This window comes from Danio rerio, chromosome 4 (genome assembly GCF_049306965.1).
Source record: "Danio rerio strain Tuebingen ecotype United States chromosome 4, GRCz12tu, whole genome shotgun sequence".
NCBI lineage: Eukaryota > Metazoa > Chordata > Actinopteri > Cypriniformes > Danionidae > Danio > Danio rerio.
The window spans coordinates 48,057,501-48,073,890 of record NC_133179.1 but is presented as its reverse complement, the minus strand read 5'-3'; the positions used below and the strand labels follow the sequence as shown (position 1 = coordinate 48,073,890).

At 45.8% G+C, this 16,390-nt stretch overlaps 1 protein-coding gene and 26 non-coding genes across 30 annotated transcripts in view; 26 read left to right on the top strand and 1 right to left on the bottom strand.

Moving 5' to 3' along the window:
* The window catches only part of zgc:113135, a 283,991-nt gene that overhangs the window by 134,630 nt on the left and 132,971 nt on the right, over window positions 1-16,390 (bottom strand). The gene's annotated exons all lie outside the window — the stretch shown is intronic.
* Window positions 106-212, top strand: LOC141384253 (U6 spliceosomal RNA). Its single transcript, XR_012405313.1, has one exon. It is a non-coding gene; the product is annotated as a U6 spliceosomal RNA (small nuclear RNA).
* On the top strand, window positions 633-739 carry LOC141382011 (U6 spliceosomal RNA). The gene has a single exon (XR_012402950.1). It is a non-coding gene; the product is annotated as a U6 spliceosomal RNA (small nuclear RNA).
* On the top strand, window positions 1,163-1,269 carry LOC141384252 (U6 spliceosomal RNA). Its single transcript, XR_012405312.1, has one exon. It is a non-coding gene; the product is annotated as a U6 spliceosomal RNA (small nuclear RNA).
* On the top strand, window positions 1,693-1,799 carry LOC141384251 (U6 spliceosomal RNA). Its single transcript, XR_012405311.1, has one exon. It is a non-coding gene; the product is annotated as a U6 spliceosomal RNA (small nuclear RNA).
* On the top strand, window positions 2,220-2,326 carry LOC141384186 (U6 spliceosomal RNA). The gene has a single exon (XR_012405242.1). It is a non-coding gene; the product is annotated as a U6 spliceosomal RNA (small nuclear RNA).
* LOC141384200 (U6 spliceosomal RNA) lies at window positions 2,750-2,856 on the top strand. Its single transcript, XR_012405256.1, has one exon. It is a non-coding gene; the product is annotated as a U6 spliceosomal RNA (small nuclear RNA).
* LOC141384177 (U6 spliceosomal RNA) lies at window positions 3,280-3,386 on the top strand. Its single transcript, XR_012405233.1, has one exon. It is a non-coding gene; the product is annotated as a U6 spliceosomal RNA (small nuclear RNA).
* Window positions 3,810-3,916, top strand: LOC141384250 (U6 spliceosomal RNA). The gene has a single exon (XR_012405310.1). It is a non-coding gene; the product is annotated as a U6 spliceosomal RNA (small nuclear RNA).
* On the top strand, window positions 4,337-4,443 carry LOC141382010 (U6 spliceosomal RNA). Its single transcript, XR_012402949.1, has one exon. It is a non-coding gene; the product is annotated as a U6 spliceosomal RNA (small nuclear RNA).
* Window positions 4,867-4,973, top strand: LOC141384249 (U6 spliceosomal RNA). The gene has a single exon (XR_012405308.1). It is a non-coding gene; the product is annotated as a U6 spliceosomal RNA (small nuclear RNA).
* LOC141384199 (U6 spliceosomal RNA) lies at window positions 5,397-5,503 on the top strand. Its single transcript, XR_012405255.1, has one exon. It is a non-coding gene; the product is annotated as a U6 spliceosomal RNA (small nuclear RNA).
* On the top strand, window positions 5,922-6,028 carry LOC141384176 (U6 spliceosomal RNA). Its single transcript, XR_012405232.1, has one exon. It is a non-coding gene; the product is annotated as a U6 spliceosomal RNA (small nuclear RNA).
* LOC141384248 (U6 spliceosomal RNA) lies at window positions 6,452-6,558 on the top strand. The gene has a single exon (XR_012405307.1). It is a non-coding gene; the product is annotated as a U6 spliceosomal RNA (small nuclear RNA).
* Window positions 6,979-7,085, top strand: LOC141382009 (U6 spliceosomal RNA). Its single transcript, XR_012402948.1, has one exon. It is a non-coding gene; the product is annotated as a U6 spliceosomal RNA (small nuclear RNA).
* On the top strand, window positions 7,509-7,615 carry LOC141382060 (U6 spliceosomal RNA). The gene has a single exon (XR_012403004.1). It is a non-coding gene; the product is annotated as a U6 spliceosomal RNA (small nuclear RNA).
* LOC141384247 (U6 spliceosomal RNA) lies at window positions 8,034-8,140 on the top strand. The gene has a single exon (XR_012405306.1). It is a non-coding gene; the product is annotated as a U6 spliceosomal RNA (small nuclear RNA).
* Window positions 8,564-8,670, top strand: LOC141384245 (U6 spliceosomal RNA). Its single transcript, XR_012405304.1, has one exon. It is a non-coding gene; the product is annotated as a U6 spliceosomal RNA (small nuclear RNA).
* On the top strand, window positions 9,092-9,198 carry LOC141382008 (U6 spliceosomal RNA). The gene has a single exon (XR_012402947.1). It is a non-coding gene; the product is annotated as a U6 spliceosomal RNA (small nuclear RNA).
* Window positions 9,622-9,728, top strand: LOC141384244 (U6 spliceosomal RNA). The gene has a single exon (XR_012405302.1). It is a non-coding gene; the product is annotated as a U6 spliceosomal RNA (small nuclear RNA).
* On the top strand, window positions 10,149-10,255 carry LOC141382007 (U6 spliceosomal RNA). The gene has a single exon (XR_012402946.1). It is a non-coding gene; the product is annotated as a U6 spliceosomal RNA (small nuclear RNA).
* Window positions 10,679-10,785, top strand: LOC141382026 (U6 spliceosomal RNA). Its single transcript, XR_012402968.1, has one exon. It is a non-coding gene; the product is annotated as a U6 spliceosomal RNA (small nuclear RNA).
* On the top strand, window positions 11,209-11,315 carry LOC141384198 (U6 spliceosomal RNA). Its single transcript, XR_012405254.1, has one exon. It is a non-coding gene; the product is annotated as a U6 spliceosomal RNA (small nuclear RNA).
* On the top strand, window positions 11,739-11,845 carry LOC141384196 (U6 spliceosomal RNA). The gene has a single exon (XR_012405252.1). It is a non-coding gene; the product is annotated as a U6 spliceosomal RNA (small nuclear RNA).
* On the top strand, window positions 12,264-12,370 carry LOC141382030 (U6 spliceosomal RNA). Its single transcript, XR_012402973.1, has one exon. It is a non-coding gene; the product is annotated as a U6 spliceosomal RNA (small nuclear RNA).
* LOC141382006 (U6 spliceosomal RNA) lies at window positions 12,791-12,897 on the top strand. Its single transcript, XR_012402945.1, has one exon. It is a non-coding gene; the product is annotated as a U6 spliceosomal RNA (small nuclear RNA).
* On the top strand, window positions 13,321-13,427 carry LOC141384243 (U6 spliceosomal RNA). Its single transcript, XR_012405301.1, has one exon. It is a non-coding gene; the product is annotated as a U6 spliceosomal RNA (small nuclear RNA).

The following is a 16,390-nucleotide window of genomic DNA, read 5'->3' as shown; positions in this document are numbered from 1 at the left end:
GTGCACGGCATACAAGTGGGAACATGGCTCTCCAGGTCCCACCACCTTGGAGGAACATTGCTGGGACTCGAGGCGTACATATGCCCTGAGCCTGACTGCTGATCTGTGCTCGCTACGGTGGCACATATACTAAAATTGGATCGATACAGAGAAGATTAGCATGGCCCCTGCGAAAGGATGACACGCAAATCCGTGAAGCGCTCCATATTGCTGTTTTAGTGCGTGGGTAAAAGTACAGAAATGCAAAAAGACAAAAGGCTTTTCACGATTCCAAATGGTGCATGAGGATGGGTTTAGCAAATCGTGGGAGGTGCTGCTGGGTCAACTGGAAAGTCTACATGCATGGTGAAAACGAATGTGGGATGCTTTGATCGTTTGTTTTGTTGTGATAATGCACTTCCAAAGCCCTTGCTTTAGTGGGACTTTGCCATAGGCTATCCTGACACTCTAATTTCCCCCTGTCCATAAACTTGGTGACCTACTGCATCAATCAGTGTGCCTAGCACTGACAGGGCCAAAGCTCTGTAGTGCACGGCATACAAGTGGGAACATGGCTCTTCGGGTCCCACCACCTTGAAGGAACATTGCTGGGACTCGAGGCGTACATATGCCCTGAGCCTGACTGCTGGTCTGTGCTTGCTACGGTGGCACATATACTAAAATTGGATCGATACAGAGAAGATTAGCATGGCCCCTGCGAAAGGATGACACGCAAATCCGTGAAGCGCTCCATATTGCTGTTTTAGTGCGTGGGTAAAAGTACAGAAATGAAAAAAGACAAAAGGCTTTTCACGATTCCAAATGGTGCATGAGGATGGGTTTAGCAAATCGTGGGAGGTGCTGCTGGGTCAACTGGAAAGTCTACATGCATGGTGAAAACGAATGTGAGATGCTTTGATCGTTTGCTTTGTTGTGCAACCAATGCACTTCCAAAGCCCTTGCTTTACTGGGACTTTGCCATAGGCTATCCTGACACTCTAATTTCCCCCCGTCCATACACTTGGTGACCTACTGCATCAATCAGTGTGCCTAGCACTGACAGGGCCAAAGCTCTGTAGTGCACGGCATACAAGTGGGAACATGGCTCTCCAGGTCCCACCACCTTGGAGGAACATTGCTGGGACTCGAGGCGTACATATGCCCTGAGCCTGTCTACTCGTCCGTGCTCGCTACGGTGGCACATATACTAAAATTGGATCGATACAGAGAAGATTAGCATGGCCCCTGCGAAAGGATGACACGCAAATCCGTGAAGCGCTCCATATTGCTGTTTTAGTGCGTGGGTAAAAGTACAGAAATGCAAAAAGACAAAAGGCTTTTCACGATTCCAAATGGTGCATGAGGATGGGTTTAGCAAATCGTGGGAGGTGCTGCTCGGTCAACTGGAAAGTCTACATGCATGGTGAAAACGAATGTGGTATGCTTTGATCATTTGTTTTGTTGTGCAATCAATGCACTTCCAAAGCCCTTGCTTTACTGGGACTTTGCCATAGGCTATCCTGACACTCTAATTTCCCCCTGTCCATAAACTTGGTGACCTACTGCATCAATCAGTGTGCCTAGCACTGACAGGGCCAAAGCTCTGTAGTGCACGGCATACAAGTGGGAACATGGCTCTCCAGGTCCCACCACCTTGGAGGAACATTGCTGGGACTCGAGGCGTACATATGCCCTGAGCCTGACTGCTGATCTGTGCTCGCTACGGTGGCACATATACTAAAATTGGATCGATACAGAGAAGATTAGCATGGCCCCTGCGAAAGGATGACACGCAAATCCGTGAAGCGCTCCATATTGCTGTTTTAGTGCGTGGGTAAAAGTACAGAAATGCAAAAAGACAAAAGGCTTTTCACGATTCCAAATGGTGCATGAGGATGGGTTTAGCAAATCGTGGGAGGTGCTGCTGGGTCAACTGGAAAGTCTACATGCATGGTGAAAACGAATGTGGGATGCTTTGATCGTTTGTTTTGTTGTGATAATGCACTTCCAAAGCCCTTGCTTTAGTGGGACTTTGCCATAGGCTATCCTGACACTCTAATTTCCCCCTGTCCATAAACTTGGTGACCTACTGCATCAATCAGTGTGCCTAGCACTGACAGGGCCAAAGCTCTGTAGTGCACGGCATACAAGTGGGAACATGGCTCTTCGGGTCCCACCACCTTGAAGGAACATTGCTGGGACTCGAGGCGTACATATGCCCTGAGCCTGACTGCTGGTCTGTGCTTTCTACGGTGGCACATATACTAAAATTGGATCGATACAGAGAAGATTAGCATGGCCCCTGCGAAAGGATGACACGCAAATCCGTGAAGCGCTCCATATTGCTGTTTTAGTGCGTGGGTAAAAGTACAGAAATGAAAAAAGACAAAAGGCTTTTCACGATTCCAAATGGTGCATGAGGATGGGTTTAGCAAATCGTGGGAGGTGCTGCTGGGTCAACTGGAAAGTCTACATGCATGGTGAAAACGAATGTGAGATGCTTTGATCGTTTGCTTTGTTGTGCAACCAATGCACTTCCAAAGCCCTTGCTTTACTGGGACTTTGCCATAGGCTATCCTGACACTCTAATTTCCCCCCGTCCATAAACTTGGTGACCTACTGCATCAATCAGTGTGCCTAGCACTGACAGGGCCAAAGCTCTGTAGTGCACGGCATACAAGTGGGAACATGGCTCTCCAGGTCCCACCACCTTGGAGGAACATTGCTGGGACTCGAGGCGTACATATGCCCTGAGCCTGACTGCTGATCTGTGCTCGCTACGGTGGCACATATACTAAAATTGGATCGATACAGAGAAGATTAGCATGGCCCCTGCGAAAGGATGACACGCAAATCCGTGAAGCGCTCCATATTGCTTTTTTAGTGCGTGGGTAAAAGTACAGAAATGCAAAAAGACAAAAGGCTTTTCACGATTCCAAATGGTGCATGAGGATGGGTTTAGCAAATCGTGGGAGGTGCTGCTGGGTCAACTGGAAAGTCTACATGCATGGTGAAAACGAATGTGGGATGCTTTGATCGTTTGCTTTGTTGTGCAACCAATGCACTTCCAAAGCCCTTGCTTTACTGGGACTTTGCCATAGGCTATCCTGACACTCTAATTTCCCCCTGTCCATAAACTTGGTGACCTACTGCATCAATCAGTGTGCCTAGCACTGACAGGGCCAAAGCTCTGTAGTGCACGGCGTACAAGTGGGAATATGGCTCTCCAGGTCCCACCACCTTGGAGGAACATTGCTGGGACTCGAGGCGTACATATGCCCTGAGCCTGTCCACTCGTCCGTGCTCGCTACGGTGGCACATATACTAAAATTGGATCGATACAGAGAAGATTAGCATGGCCCCTGCGAAAGGATGACACGCAAATCCGTGAAGCGCTCCATATTGTTGTTTTAGTGCGTGGGTAAAAGTACAGAAATGCAAAAAGACAAAAGGCTTTTCACGATTCCAAATGGTGCATGAGGATGGGTTTAGCAAATCGTGGGAGGTGCTGCTGGGTCAACTGGAAAGTCTACATGCATGGTGAAAACGAATGTGGGATGCTTTGATCATTTGTTTTGTTGTGCAACCAATGCACTTTCAAAGCCCTTGCTTTACTGGGACTTTGCCATAGGCTATCCTGACACTCTAATTTCCCCCTGTCCATAAACTTGGTGACCTACTGCATCAATCAGTGTGCCTAGCACTGACAGGGCCAAAGCTCTGTAGTGCACGGCATACAAGTGGGAACATGGCTCTCCAGGTCCCACCACCTTGGAGGAACATTGCTGGGACTCGAGGCGTACATATGCCCTGAGCCTGACTGCTGATCTGTGCTCGCTACGGTGGCACATATACTAAAATTGGATCGATACAGAGAAGATTAGCATGGCCCCTGCGAAAGGATGACACGCAAATCCGTGAAGCGCTCCATATTGCTGTTTTAGTGCGTGGGTAAAAGTACAGAAATGAAAAAAGACAAAAGGCTTTTCACGATTCCAAATGGTGCATGAGGATGGGTTTAGCAAATCGTGGGAGGTGCTGCTGGGTCAACTGGAAAGTCTACATGCATGGTGAAAACGAATGTGGGATGCATTGATCGTTTGTTTTGTTGTGCTAATGCACTTCCAAAGCCCTTGCTTTAGTGGGACTTTGCCATAGGCTATCCTGACACTCTAATTTCCCCCTGTCCATAAACTTGGTGACCTACTGCATCAATCAGTGTGCCTAGCACTGACAGGGCCAAAGCTCTGTAGTGCACGGCATACAAGTGGGAACATGGCTCTTCGGGTCCCACCACCTTGAAGGAACATTGCTGGGACTCGAGGCGTACATATGCCCTGAGCCTGACCGCTGGTCTGTGCTTGCTACGGTGGCACATATACTAAAATTGGATCGATACAGAGAAGATTAGCATGGCCCCTGCGAAAGGATGACACGCAAATCCGTGAAGCGCTCCATATTGCTGTTTTAGTGCGTGGGTAAAAGTACAGAAATGAAAAAAGACAAAAGGCTTTTCACGATTCCAAATGGTGCATGAGGATGGGTTTAGCAAATCGTGGGAGGTGCTGCTGGGTCAACTGGAAAGTCTACATGCATGGTGAAAACGAATGTGAGATGCTTTGATCGTTTGCTTTGTTGTGCAACCAATGCACTTCCAAAGCCCTTGCTTTACTGGGACTTTGCCATAGGCTATCCTGACACTCTAATTTCCCCCCGTCCATAAACTTGGTGACCTACTGCATCAATCAGTGTGCCTAGCACTGACAGGGCCAAAGCTCTGTAGTGCACGGCATACAAGTGGGAACATGGCTCTCCAGGTCCCACCACCTTGGAGGAACATTGCTGGGACTCGAGGCGTACATATGCCCTGAGCCTGTCCACTCGTCCGTGCTCGCTACGGTGGCACATATACTAAAATTGGATCGATACAGAGAAGATTAGCATGGCCCCTGCGAAAGGATGACACGCAAATCCGTGAAGCGCTCCATATTGCTGATTTAGTGCGTGGGTAAAAGTACAGAAATGCAAAAAGACAAAAGGCTTTTCTCGATTCCAAATGGTGCATGAGGATGGGTTTAGCAAATCGTGGGAGGTGCTGCTGGGTCAACTGGAAAGTCTACATGCATGGTGAAAACGAATGTGGGACGCTTTGATCATTTGTTTTGTTGTGCAACCAATGCACTTTCAAAGCCCTTGCTTTACTGGGACTTTGCCATAGGCTATCCTGACACTCTAATTTCCCCCTGTCCATAAACTTGGTGACCTACTGCATCAATCAGTGTGCCTAGCACTGACAGGGCCAAAGCTCTGTAGTGCACGGCATACAAGTGGGAACATGGCTCTCCAGGTCCCACCACCTTGGAGGAACATTGCTGGGACTCAAGGCGTACATATGCCCTGAGCCTGACTGCTGATCTGTGCTCGCTACGGTGGCACATATACTAAAATTGGATCGATACAGAGAAGATTAGCATGGCCCCTGCGAAAGGATGACACGCAAATCCGTGAAGCGCTCCATATTGCTTTTTTAGTGCGTGGGTAAAAGTACAGAAATGAAAAAAGACAAAAGGCTTTTCACGTTTCCAAATGGTGCATGACGATGGGTTTAGCAAATCGTGGGAGGTGCTGCTGGGTCAACTGGAAAGTCTACATGCATGGTGACAACGAATGTGGGATGCTTTGATCATATGTTTTGTTGTGCTAATGCACTTCCAAAGCCCTTGCTTTAGTGGGATTGCCATAGGCTATCCTGACACTCTAAATTCCCCCCGTCCATAAACTTGGTGACCTACTGCATCAATCAGTGTGCCTAGCACTGACAGGGCCAAAGCTCTGTAGTGCACGGCATACAAGTGGGAACATGGCTCTCCAGGTCCCACCACCTTGGAGGAACATTGCTGGGACTCGAGGCGTACATATGCCCTGAGCCTGTCCACTCGTCCGTGCTCGCTACGGTGGCACATATACTAAAATTGGATCGATACAGAGAAGATTAGCATGGCCCCTGCGAAAGGATGACACGCAAATCCGTGAAGCGCTCCATATTGTTGTTTTAGTGCGTGGGTAAAAGTACAGAAATGCAAAAAGACAAAAGGCTTTTCACGATTCCAAATGGTGCATGAGGATGGGTTTAGCAAATCGTGGGAGGTGCTGCTGGGTCAACTGGAAAGTCTACATGCATGGTGAAAACGAATGTGGGATGCTTTGATCATTTGTTTTGTTGTGCAACCAATGCACTTTCAAAGCCCTTGCTTTACTGGGACTTTGCCATAGGCTATCCTGACACTCTAATTTCCCCCTGTCCATAAACTTGGTGACCTACTGCATCAATCAGTGTGCCTAGCACTGACAGGGCCAAAGCTCTGTAGTGCACGGCATACAAGTGGGAACATGGCTCTCCAGGTCCCACCACCTTGGAGGAACATTGCTGGGACTCGAGGCGTACATATGCCCTGAGCCTGACTGCTGATCTGTGCTCGCTACGGTGGCACATATACTAAAATTGGATCGATACAGAGAAGATTAGCATGGCCCCTGCGAAAGGATGACACGCAAATCCGTGAAGCGCTCCATATTGCTGTTTTAGTGCGTGGGTAAAAGTACAGAAATGAAAAAAGACAAAAGGCTTTTCACGATTCCAAATGGTGCATGAGGATGGGTTTAGCAAATCGTGGGAGGTGCTGCTGGGTCAACTGGAAAGTCTACATGCATGGTGAAAACGAATGTGGGATGCTTTGATCGTTTGTTTTGTTGTGCTAATGCACTTCCAAAGCCCTTGCTTTAGTGGGACTTTGCCATAGGCTATCCTGACACTCTAATTTCCCCCTGTCCATAAACTTGGTGACCTACTGCATCAATCTGTGTGCCTAGCACTGACAGGGCCAAAGCTCTGTAGTGCACGGCATACAAGTGGGAACATGGCTCTTCGGGTCCCACCACCTTGGAGGAACATTGCTGGGACTCGAGGCGTACATATGCCCTGAGCCTGACCACTGGTCTGTGCTTGCTACGGTGGCACATATACTAAAATTGGATCGATACAGAGAAGATTAGCATGGCCCCTGCGAAAGGATGACACGCAAATCCGTGAAGCGCTCCATATTGCTGTTTTAGTGCGTGGGTAAAAGTACAGAAATGAAAAAAGACAAAAGGCTTTTCACGATTCCAAATGGTGCATGAGGATGGGTTTAGCAAATCGTGGGAGGTGCTGCTGGGTCAACTGGAAAGTCTACATGCATGGTGAAAACGAATGTGGGATGCTTTGATCGTTTGCTTTGTTGTGCAACCAATGCACTTCCAAAGCCCTTGCTTTACTGGGACTTTGCCATAGGCTATCCTGACACTCTAATTTCCCCCTGTCCATAAACTTGGTGACCTACTGCATCAATCAGTGTGCCTAGCACTGACAGGGCCAAAGCTCTGTAGTGCACGGCATACAAGTGGGAACATGGCTCTCCAGGTCCCACCACCTTGGAGGAACATTGCTGGGACTCGAGGCGTACATATGCCCTGAGCCTGTCCACTCGTCCGTGCTCGCTACGGTGGCACATATACTAAAATTGGATCGATACAGAGAAGATTAGCATGGCCCCTGAGAAAGGATGACACGCAAATCCGTGAAGCGCTCCATATTGCTTTTTTAATGCGTGGGTAAAAGTACAGAAATGAAAAAAGACAAAAGGCTTTTCACGTTTCCAAATGGTGCATGAGGATGGGTTTAGCAAATCGTGGGAGGTGCTGCTGGGTCAACTGGAAAGTCTACATGCATGGTGACAACGAATGTGGGATGCTTTGATCATATGTTTTGTTGTGCTAATGCACTTCCAAAGCCCTTGCTTTAGTGGGATTGCCATAGGCTATCCTGACACTCTAAATTCCCCCCGTCCATAAACTTGGTGACCTACTGCATCAATCAGTGTGCCTAGCACTGACAGGGCCAAAGCTCTGTAGTGCACGGCATACAAGTGGGAACATGGCTCTCCAGGTCCCACCACCTTGGAGGAACATTGCTGGGACTCGAGGCGTACATATGCCCTGAGCCTGTCCACTCGTCCGTGCTCGCTACGGTGGCACATATACTAAAATTGGATCGATACAGAGAAGATTAGCATGGCCCCTGCGAAAGGATGACACGCAAATCCGTGAAGCGCTCCATATTGCTGTTTTAGTGCGTGGGTAAAAGTACAGAAATGCAAAAAGACAAAAGGCTTTTCACGATTCCAAATGGTGCATGAGGATGGGTTTAGCAAATCGTGGGAGGTGCTGCTGGGTCAACTGGAAAGTCTACATGCATGGTGAAAACGAATGTGGGATGCTTTGATCATTTGTTTTGTTGTGCAACCAATGCACTTTCAAAGCCCTTGCTTTACTGGGACTTTGCCATAGGCTATCCTGACACTCTAATTTCCCCCTGTCCATAAACTTGGTGACCTACTGCATCAATCAGTGTGCCTAGCACTGACAGGGCCAAAGCTCTGTAGTGCACGGCATACAAGTGGGAACATGGCTCTCCAGGTCCCACCACCTTGGAGGAACATTGCTGGGACTCGAGGCGTACATATGCCCTGAGCCTGACTGCTGATCTGTGCTCGCTACGGTGGCACATATACTAAAATTGGATCGATACAGAGAAGATTAGCATGGCCCCTGCGAAAGGATGACACGCAAATCCGTGAAGCGCTCCATATTGCTGTTTTAGTGCGTGGGTAAAAGTACAGAAATGAAAAAAGACAAAAGGCTTTTTTACGATTCCAAATGGTGCATGAGGATGGGTTTAGCAAATCGTGGGAGGTGCTGCTGGGTCAACTGGAAAGTCTACATGCATGGTGAAAACGAATGTGGGATGCTTTGATCGTTTGTTTTGTTGTGCTAATGCACTTCCAAAGCCCTTGCTTTAGTGGGACTTTGCCATAGGCTATCCTGACACTCTAATTTCCCCCTGTCCATAAACTTGGTGACCTACTGCATCAATCAGTGTGCCTAGCACTGACAGGGCCAAAGCTCTGTAGTGCACGGCATACAAGTGGGAACATGGCTCTTCGGGTCCCACCACCTTGAAGGAACATTGCTGGGACTCGAGGCGTACATATGCCCTGAGCCTGACCGCTGGTCTGTGCTTGCTACGGTGGCACATATACTAAAATTGGATCGATACAGAGAAGATTAGCATGGCCCCTGCGAAAGGATGACACGCAAATCCGTGAAGCGCTCCATATTGCTGTTTTAGTGCGTGGGTAAAAGTACAGAAATGCAAAAAGACAAAAGGCTTTTCACGATTCCAAATGGTGCATGAGGATGGGTTTAGCAAATCGTGGGAGGTGCTGCTCGGTCAACTGGAAAGTCTACATGCATGGTGAAAACGAATGTGGTATGCTTTGATCATTTGTTTTGTTGTGCAACCAATGCACTTCCAAAGCCCTTGCTTTACTGGGACTTTGCCATAGGCTATCCTGACACTCTAATTTCCCCCTGTCCATAAACTTGGTGACCTACTGCATCAATCAGTGTGCCTAGCACTGACAGGGCCAAAGCTCTGTAGTGCACGGCATACAAGTGGGAACATGGCTCTCCAGGTCCCACCACCTTGGAGGAACATTGCTGGGACTCGAGGCGTACATATGCCCTGAGCCTGACTGCTGATCTGTGCTCGCTACGGTGGCACATATACTAAAATTGGATCGATACAGAGAAGATTAGCATGGCCCCTGCGAAAGGATGACACGCAAATCCGTGAAGCGCTCCATATTGCTGTTTTAGTGCGTGGGTAAAAGTACAGAAATGCAAAAAGACAAAAGGCTTTTCACGATTCCAAATGGTGCATGAGGATGGGTTTAGCAAATCGTGGGAGGTGCTGCTGGGTCAACTGGAAAGTCTACATGCATGGTGAAAACGAATGTGGGATGCTTTGATCGTTTGTTTTGTTGTGATAATGCACTTCCAAAGCCCTTGCTTTAGTGGGACTTTGCCATAGGCTATCCTGACACTCTAATTTCCCCCTGTCCATAAACTTGGTGACCTACTGCATCAATCAGTGTGCCTAGCACTGACAGGGCCAAAGCTCTGTAGTGCACGGCATACAAGTGGGAACATGGCTCTTCGGGTCCCACCACCTTGAAGGAACATTGCTGGGACTCGAGGCGTACATATGCCCTGAGCCTGACCGCTGGTCTGTGCTTGCTACGGTGGCACATATACTAAAATTGGATCGATACAGAGAAGATTAGCATGGCCCCTGCGAAAGGATGACACGCAAATCCGTGAAGCGCTCCATATTGCTGTTTTAGTGCGTGGGTAAAAGTACAGAAATGAAAAAAGACAAAAGGCTTTTCACGATTCCAAATGGTGCATGAGGATGGGTTTAGCAAATCGTGGGAGGTGCTGCTGGGTCAACTGGAAAGTCTACATGCATGGTGAAAACGAATGTGAGATGCTTTGATCGTTTGCTTTGTTGTGCAACCAATGCACTTCCAAAGCCCTTGCTTTACTGGGACTTTGCCATAGGCTATCCTGACACTCTAATTTCCCCCCGTCCATAAACTTGGTGACCTACTGCATCAATCAGTGTGCCTAGCACTGACAGGGCCAAAGCTCTGTAGTGCACGGCATACAAGTGGGAACATGGCTCTCCAGGTCCCACCACCTTGGAGGAACATTGCTGGGACTCGAGGCGTACATATGCCCTGAGCCTGTCTACTCGTCTGTGCTCGCTACGGTGGCACATATACTAAAATTGGATCGATACAGAGAAGATTAGCATGGCCCCTGCGAAAGGATGACACGCAAATCCATGAAGCGCTCCATATTGCTGATTTAGTGCGTGGGTAAAAGTACAGAAATGCAAAAAGACAAAAGGCTTTTCACGATTCCAAATGGTGCATGAGGATGGGTTTAGCAAATCGTGGGAGGTGCTGCTGGGTCAACTGGAAAGTCTACATGCATGGTGAAAACGAATGTGGGATGCTTAGATCATTTGTTTTGTTGTGCAACCAATGCACTTTCAAAGCCCTTGCTTTACTGGGACTTTGCCATAGGCTATCCTGACACTCTAATTTCCCCCTGTCCATAAACTTGGTGACCTACTGCATCAATCAGTGTGCCTAGCACTGACAGGGCCAAAGCTCTGTAGTGCACGGCATACAAGTGGGAATATGGCTCTCCAGGTCCCACCACCTTGGAGGAACATTGCTGGGACTCGAGGCGTACATATGCCCTGAGCCTGACTGCTGATCTGTGCTCGCTACGGTGGCACATATACTAAAATTGGATCGATACAGAGAAGATTAGCATGGCCCCTGCGAAAGGATGACACGCAAATCCGTGAAGCGCTCCATATTGCTTTTTTAGTGCGTGGGTAAAAGTACAGAAATGCAAAAAGACAAAAGGCTTTTCACGATTCCAAATGGTGCATGAGGATGGGTTTAGCAAATCGTGGGAGGTGCTGCTGGGTCAACTGGAAAGTCTACATGCATGGTGAAAACGAATGTGGGATGCTTTGATCGTTTGCTTTGTTGTGCAACCAATGCACTTCCAAAGCCCTTGCTTTAGTGGGACTTTGCCATAGGCTATCCTGACACTCTAATTTCCCCCTGTCCATAAACTTGGTGACCTACTGCATCAATCTGTGTGCCTAGCACTGACAGGGCCAAAGCTCTGTAGTGCACGGCATACAAGTGGGAACATGGCTCTCCAGGTCCCACCACCTTGGAGGAACATTGCTGGGACTCAAGGCGTACATATGCCCTGAGCCTGACTGCTGATCTGTGCTCGCTACGGTGGCACATATACTAAAATTGGATCGATACAGAGAAGATTAGCATGGCCCCTGCGAAAGGATGACACGCAAATCCGTGAAGCGCTCCATATTGCTTTTTTAGTGCGTGGGTAAAAGTACAGAAATGAAAAAAGACAAAAGGCTTTTCACGTTTCCAAATTGTGCATGACGATGGGTTTAGCAAATCGTGGGAGGTGCTGCTGGGTCAACTGGAAAGTCTACATGCATGGTGACAACGAATGTGGGATGCTTTGATCATATGTTTTGTTGTGCTAATGCACTTCCAAAGCCCTTGCTTTAGTGGGATTGCCATAGGCTATCCTGACACTCTAAATTCCCCCCGTCCATAAACTTGGTGACCTACTGCATCAATCAGTGTGCCTAGCACTGACAGGGCCAAAGCTCTGTAGTGCACGGCATACAAGTGGGAACATGGCTCTCCAGGTCCCACCACCTTGGAGGAACATTGCTGGGACTCGAGGCGTACATATGCCCTGAGCCTGTCCACTCGTCCGTGCTCGCTACGGTGGCACATATACTAAAATTGGATCGATACAGAGAAGATTAGCATGGCCCCTGCGAAAGGGTGACACGCAAATCCGTGAAGCGCTCCATATTGTTGTTTTAGTGCGTGGGTAAAAGTACAGAAATGAAAAAAGACAAAAGGCTTTTCACGATTCCAAATGGTGCATGAGGATGGGTTTAGCAAATCGTGGGAGGTGCTGCTGGGTCAACTGGAAAGTCTACATGCATGGTGAAAACGAATGTGGGATGCTTTGATCGTTTGTTTTGTTGTGCTAATGCACTTCCAAAGCCCTTGCTTTAGTGGGACTTTGCCATAGGCTATCCTGACACTCTAATTTCCCCCTGTCCATAAACTTGGTGACCTACTGCATCAATCAGTGTGCCTAGCACTGACAGGGCCAAAGCTCTGTAGTGCACGGCATACAAGTGGGAACATGGCTCTTCGGGTCCCACCACCTTGAAGGAACATTGCTGGGACTCGAGGCGTACATATGCCCTGAGCCTGACCGCTGGTCTGTGCTTGCTACGGTGGCACATATACTAAAATTGGATCGATACAGAGAAGATTAGCATGGCCCCTGCGAAAGGATGACACGCAAATCCGTGAAGCGCTCCATATTGCTGTTTTAGTGCGTGGGTAAAAGTACAGAAATGAAAAAAGACAAAAGGCTTTTCACGATTCCAAATGGTGCATGAGGATGGGTTTAGCAAATCGTGGGAGGTGCTGCTGGGTCAACTGGAAAGTCTACATGCATGGTGAAAACGAATGTGAGATGCTTTGATCGTTTGCTTTGTTGTGCAACCAATGCACTTCCAAAGCCCTTGCTTTAGTGGGACTTTGCCATAGGCTATCCTGACACTCTAATTTCCCCCCGTCCATAAACTTGGTGACCTACTGCATCAATCAGTGTGCCTAGCACTGACAGGGCCAAAGCTCTGTAGTGCACGGCATACAAGTGGGAACATGGCTCTCCAGGTCCCACCACCTTGGAGGAACATTGCTGGGACTCGAGGCGTACATATGCCCTGAGCCTGTCCACTCGTCCGTGCTCGCTACGGTGGCACATATACTAAAATTGGATCGATACAGAGAAGATTAGCATGGCCCCTGCGAAAGGATGACACGCAAATCCGTGAAGCGCTCCATATTGCTGATTTAGTGCGTGGGTAAAAGTACAGAAATGCAAAAAGACAAAAGGCTTTTCTCGATTCCAAATGGTGCATGAGGATGGGTTTAGCAAATCGTGGGAGGTGCTGCTGGGTCAACTGGAAAGTCTACATGCATGGTGAAAACGAATGTGGGATGCTTTGATCATTAGGCTGGCTTGTGTAGCAAGCCAGACTACTGTTATCCTATTAAACTTATTATTATTAATTAGGCTGGCTTGTGTAGCAAGCCAGACTACTGTTATCCTATTAAACTTATTATTATTAGGCTGGCTTGTGTAGCAAGCCAGACTACTGTTATCCTATTAAACTTATTATTATTTTTATTATTAATATTATTATTCTTCTTCTGAGACTAAAAATTAAACTCTATCTCCACCTAGACCTTTCAAGCTATGACCATCAAACTCGGGTCAGACCTCCGAACTATTCTGACTCGAGTTGCTATATCCTTTCCGACTGATCCGACTTTCGGTTTCCCGAAAAACGTCCCGGGACCGTCGGAAAAATCCCATAGACGTAACATTGGATCAAACTTTGTGACCTAATAACTCCGCATCAGAATGTCACACAGACTTCTAACTGGGCTCATTTAACTCAGACTATCAAACTGCCAATGACTGATCACCTTTAAACTTTCTGGCCACGCCCTAGCAACCACTTTTGGACCCTAGAAACCGTCCCATAGACTTCCATTGCAAAAGACTCTCATTGACTTTACATTGGATCAAACTTTGTGAGCTCATAACTCTGCATCAAACTGTCCTACAGACTAATGGCTGAGCTCATTTAACTCAGTCTAGCCAGCAGCCAATCACTGATGGCCTTTTAACTTTTTAGCCACACCCTAACAACCAGATACTGCACCCTAGCAACTGTCCCATAGACTGCCATTAAAGAGGTTCAGACTGATATTGTCATGCTGCAGTGTGATAGAGACATGGGGGTTGTTTTTAACTGTTCATACTGGCAAGAAGCTTTGATACATCATCAGTCTAAGCTGTCAATCAACTCCATAGCAACAAAACAGACTAACCTAGCAACGATATAACAGCAGCTATATCTCAGCATCAGAACATCGTAGAGAGGCGGGGGTTGGCTTGTTTGACTCATGCTCGCACACCATCTATCTATCTATCTATCTATCTATCTATCTATCTATCTATCTATCTATCTATCTATCTATCTATCTATCTATCTATCTATCTATCTATCTATCTATTTATCTACATCTTTCTATCTATCTATCTATCTATCTATCTATCTATCTATCTATCTATCTATCTATCTATCTATCTATCTATCTATCTATCTACCTCTTTCTATCTATCTATCTATCTATCTATCTATCTATCTATCTATCTATCTATCTATCTATCTATCTATCTATCTATCTATCTATCTATCTATCAACCTCTTTCTATCTATCTATCTATCTATCTATCTATCTATCTATCTATCTATCTATCTATCTATCTATCTATCTATCTATCTATCTATCTATCTATCTATCAACCTCTTTCTATCTATCTATCTATCTATCTATCTATCTATCTATCTATCTATCTATCTATCTATCTATCTATCTATCTATCTATCTATCTATCTATCTACCTCTTTCTATCTATCTATCTATCTATCTATCTATCTATCTATCTATCTATCTATCTATCTATCTATCTATCTATCTATCTATCTATCTATCTATCTATCTATCTATCTATCTATCTATCAACCTCTTTCTATCTATCTATCTATCTATCTATCTATCTATCTATCTATCTATCTATCTATCTATCTATCTATCTATCTATCTATCTATCTATCTATCTATCAACCTCTTTCTATCTATCTATCTATCTATCTATCTATCTATCTATCTATCTATCTATCTATCTATCTATCTACCTCTTTCTATCTATCTATCTATCTATCTATCTATCTATCTATCTATCTATCTATCTATCTATCTATCTATCTATCTATCTATCTATCTACCTCTTTCTATCTATCTATCTATCTATCTATCTATCTATCTATCTATCTATCTATCTATCTATCTATCTATCTATCTATCTATCTATCTATCTATCTATCATGCTAACAATATGCTAATTCATGCTAGAAACATGCTAGTTACATGCTAATTCATGCTAGAATCATGCTGGTCACATGCTAATTCATGCTAGAATCATGCTAATCACATGCTAATTTATACTAGAATCATGCTAGTAACATTCAAATTGATGTTAGAATCATGCTAACAACATGCTAATTCATGCTAGAATCATGCTAGTAACATGCTAATTTATGCTAGAATCATGCTAACAACATGCTAATTCATGCTAGAATCATGCTAGTAACATGCTAATTCATGCTAGAATCATGCTAACAACATGCTAATTCATGCTAGAATCATGCTAGTAACATGCTAATTCATGCTAGAATAATGCTAGTAACATGCTAATTTATGCTAGAATCATGCTAGTAACATGCTAATTCATGCTAAAATCATGCTAGTAACATGCTAATTCATGCTAGAATCATGCTAACAACATGCTAATTCATGCTAGAATCATGCTAGTAACATGCTAATTCATGCTAGAATCATGCTAACAACATGCTAATTCATGCTAGAATCATGCTAGTAACATGCTAATTCATGCTAGAATAATGCTAGTAACATGCTAATTCATGCTAGAATAATGCTAGTAACATGCTAATTCATGCTAGAATCATGCTAGTAACATGCTAATTCATGCTAGAATCATGCTAACAACATGCTAATTCATGCTAGAATAATGCTAGTAACATGCTAATTCATGCTAGAATCATGCTAACAACATGCTAATTTATGCTAGAATCATGCTAGTAACATGCTAATTCATGCTAAAATCATGCTAGTAACATGCTAATTCATGCTAGAATCATGCTAACAACATGCTAATT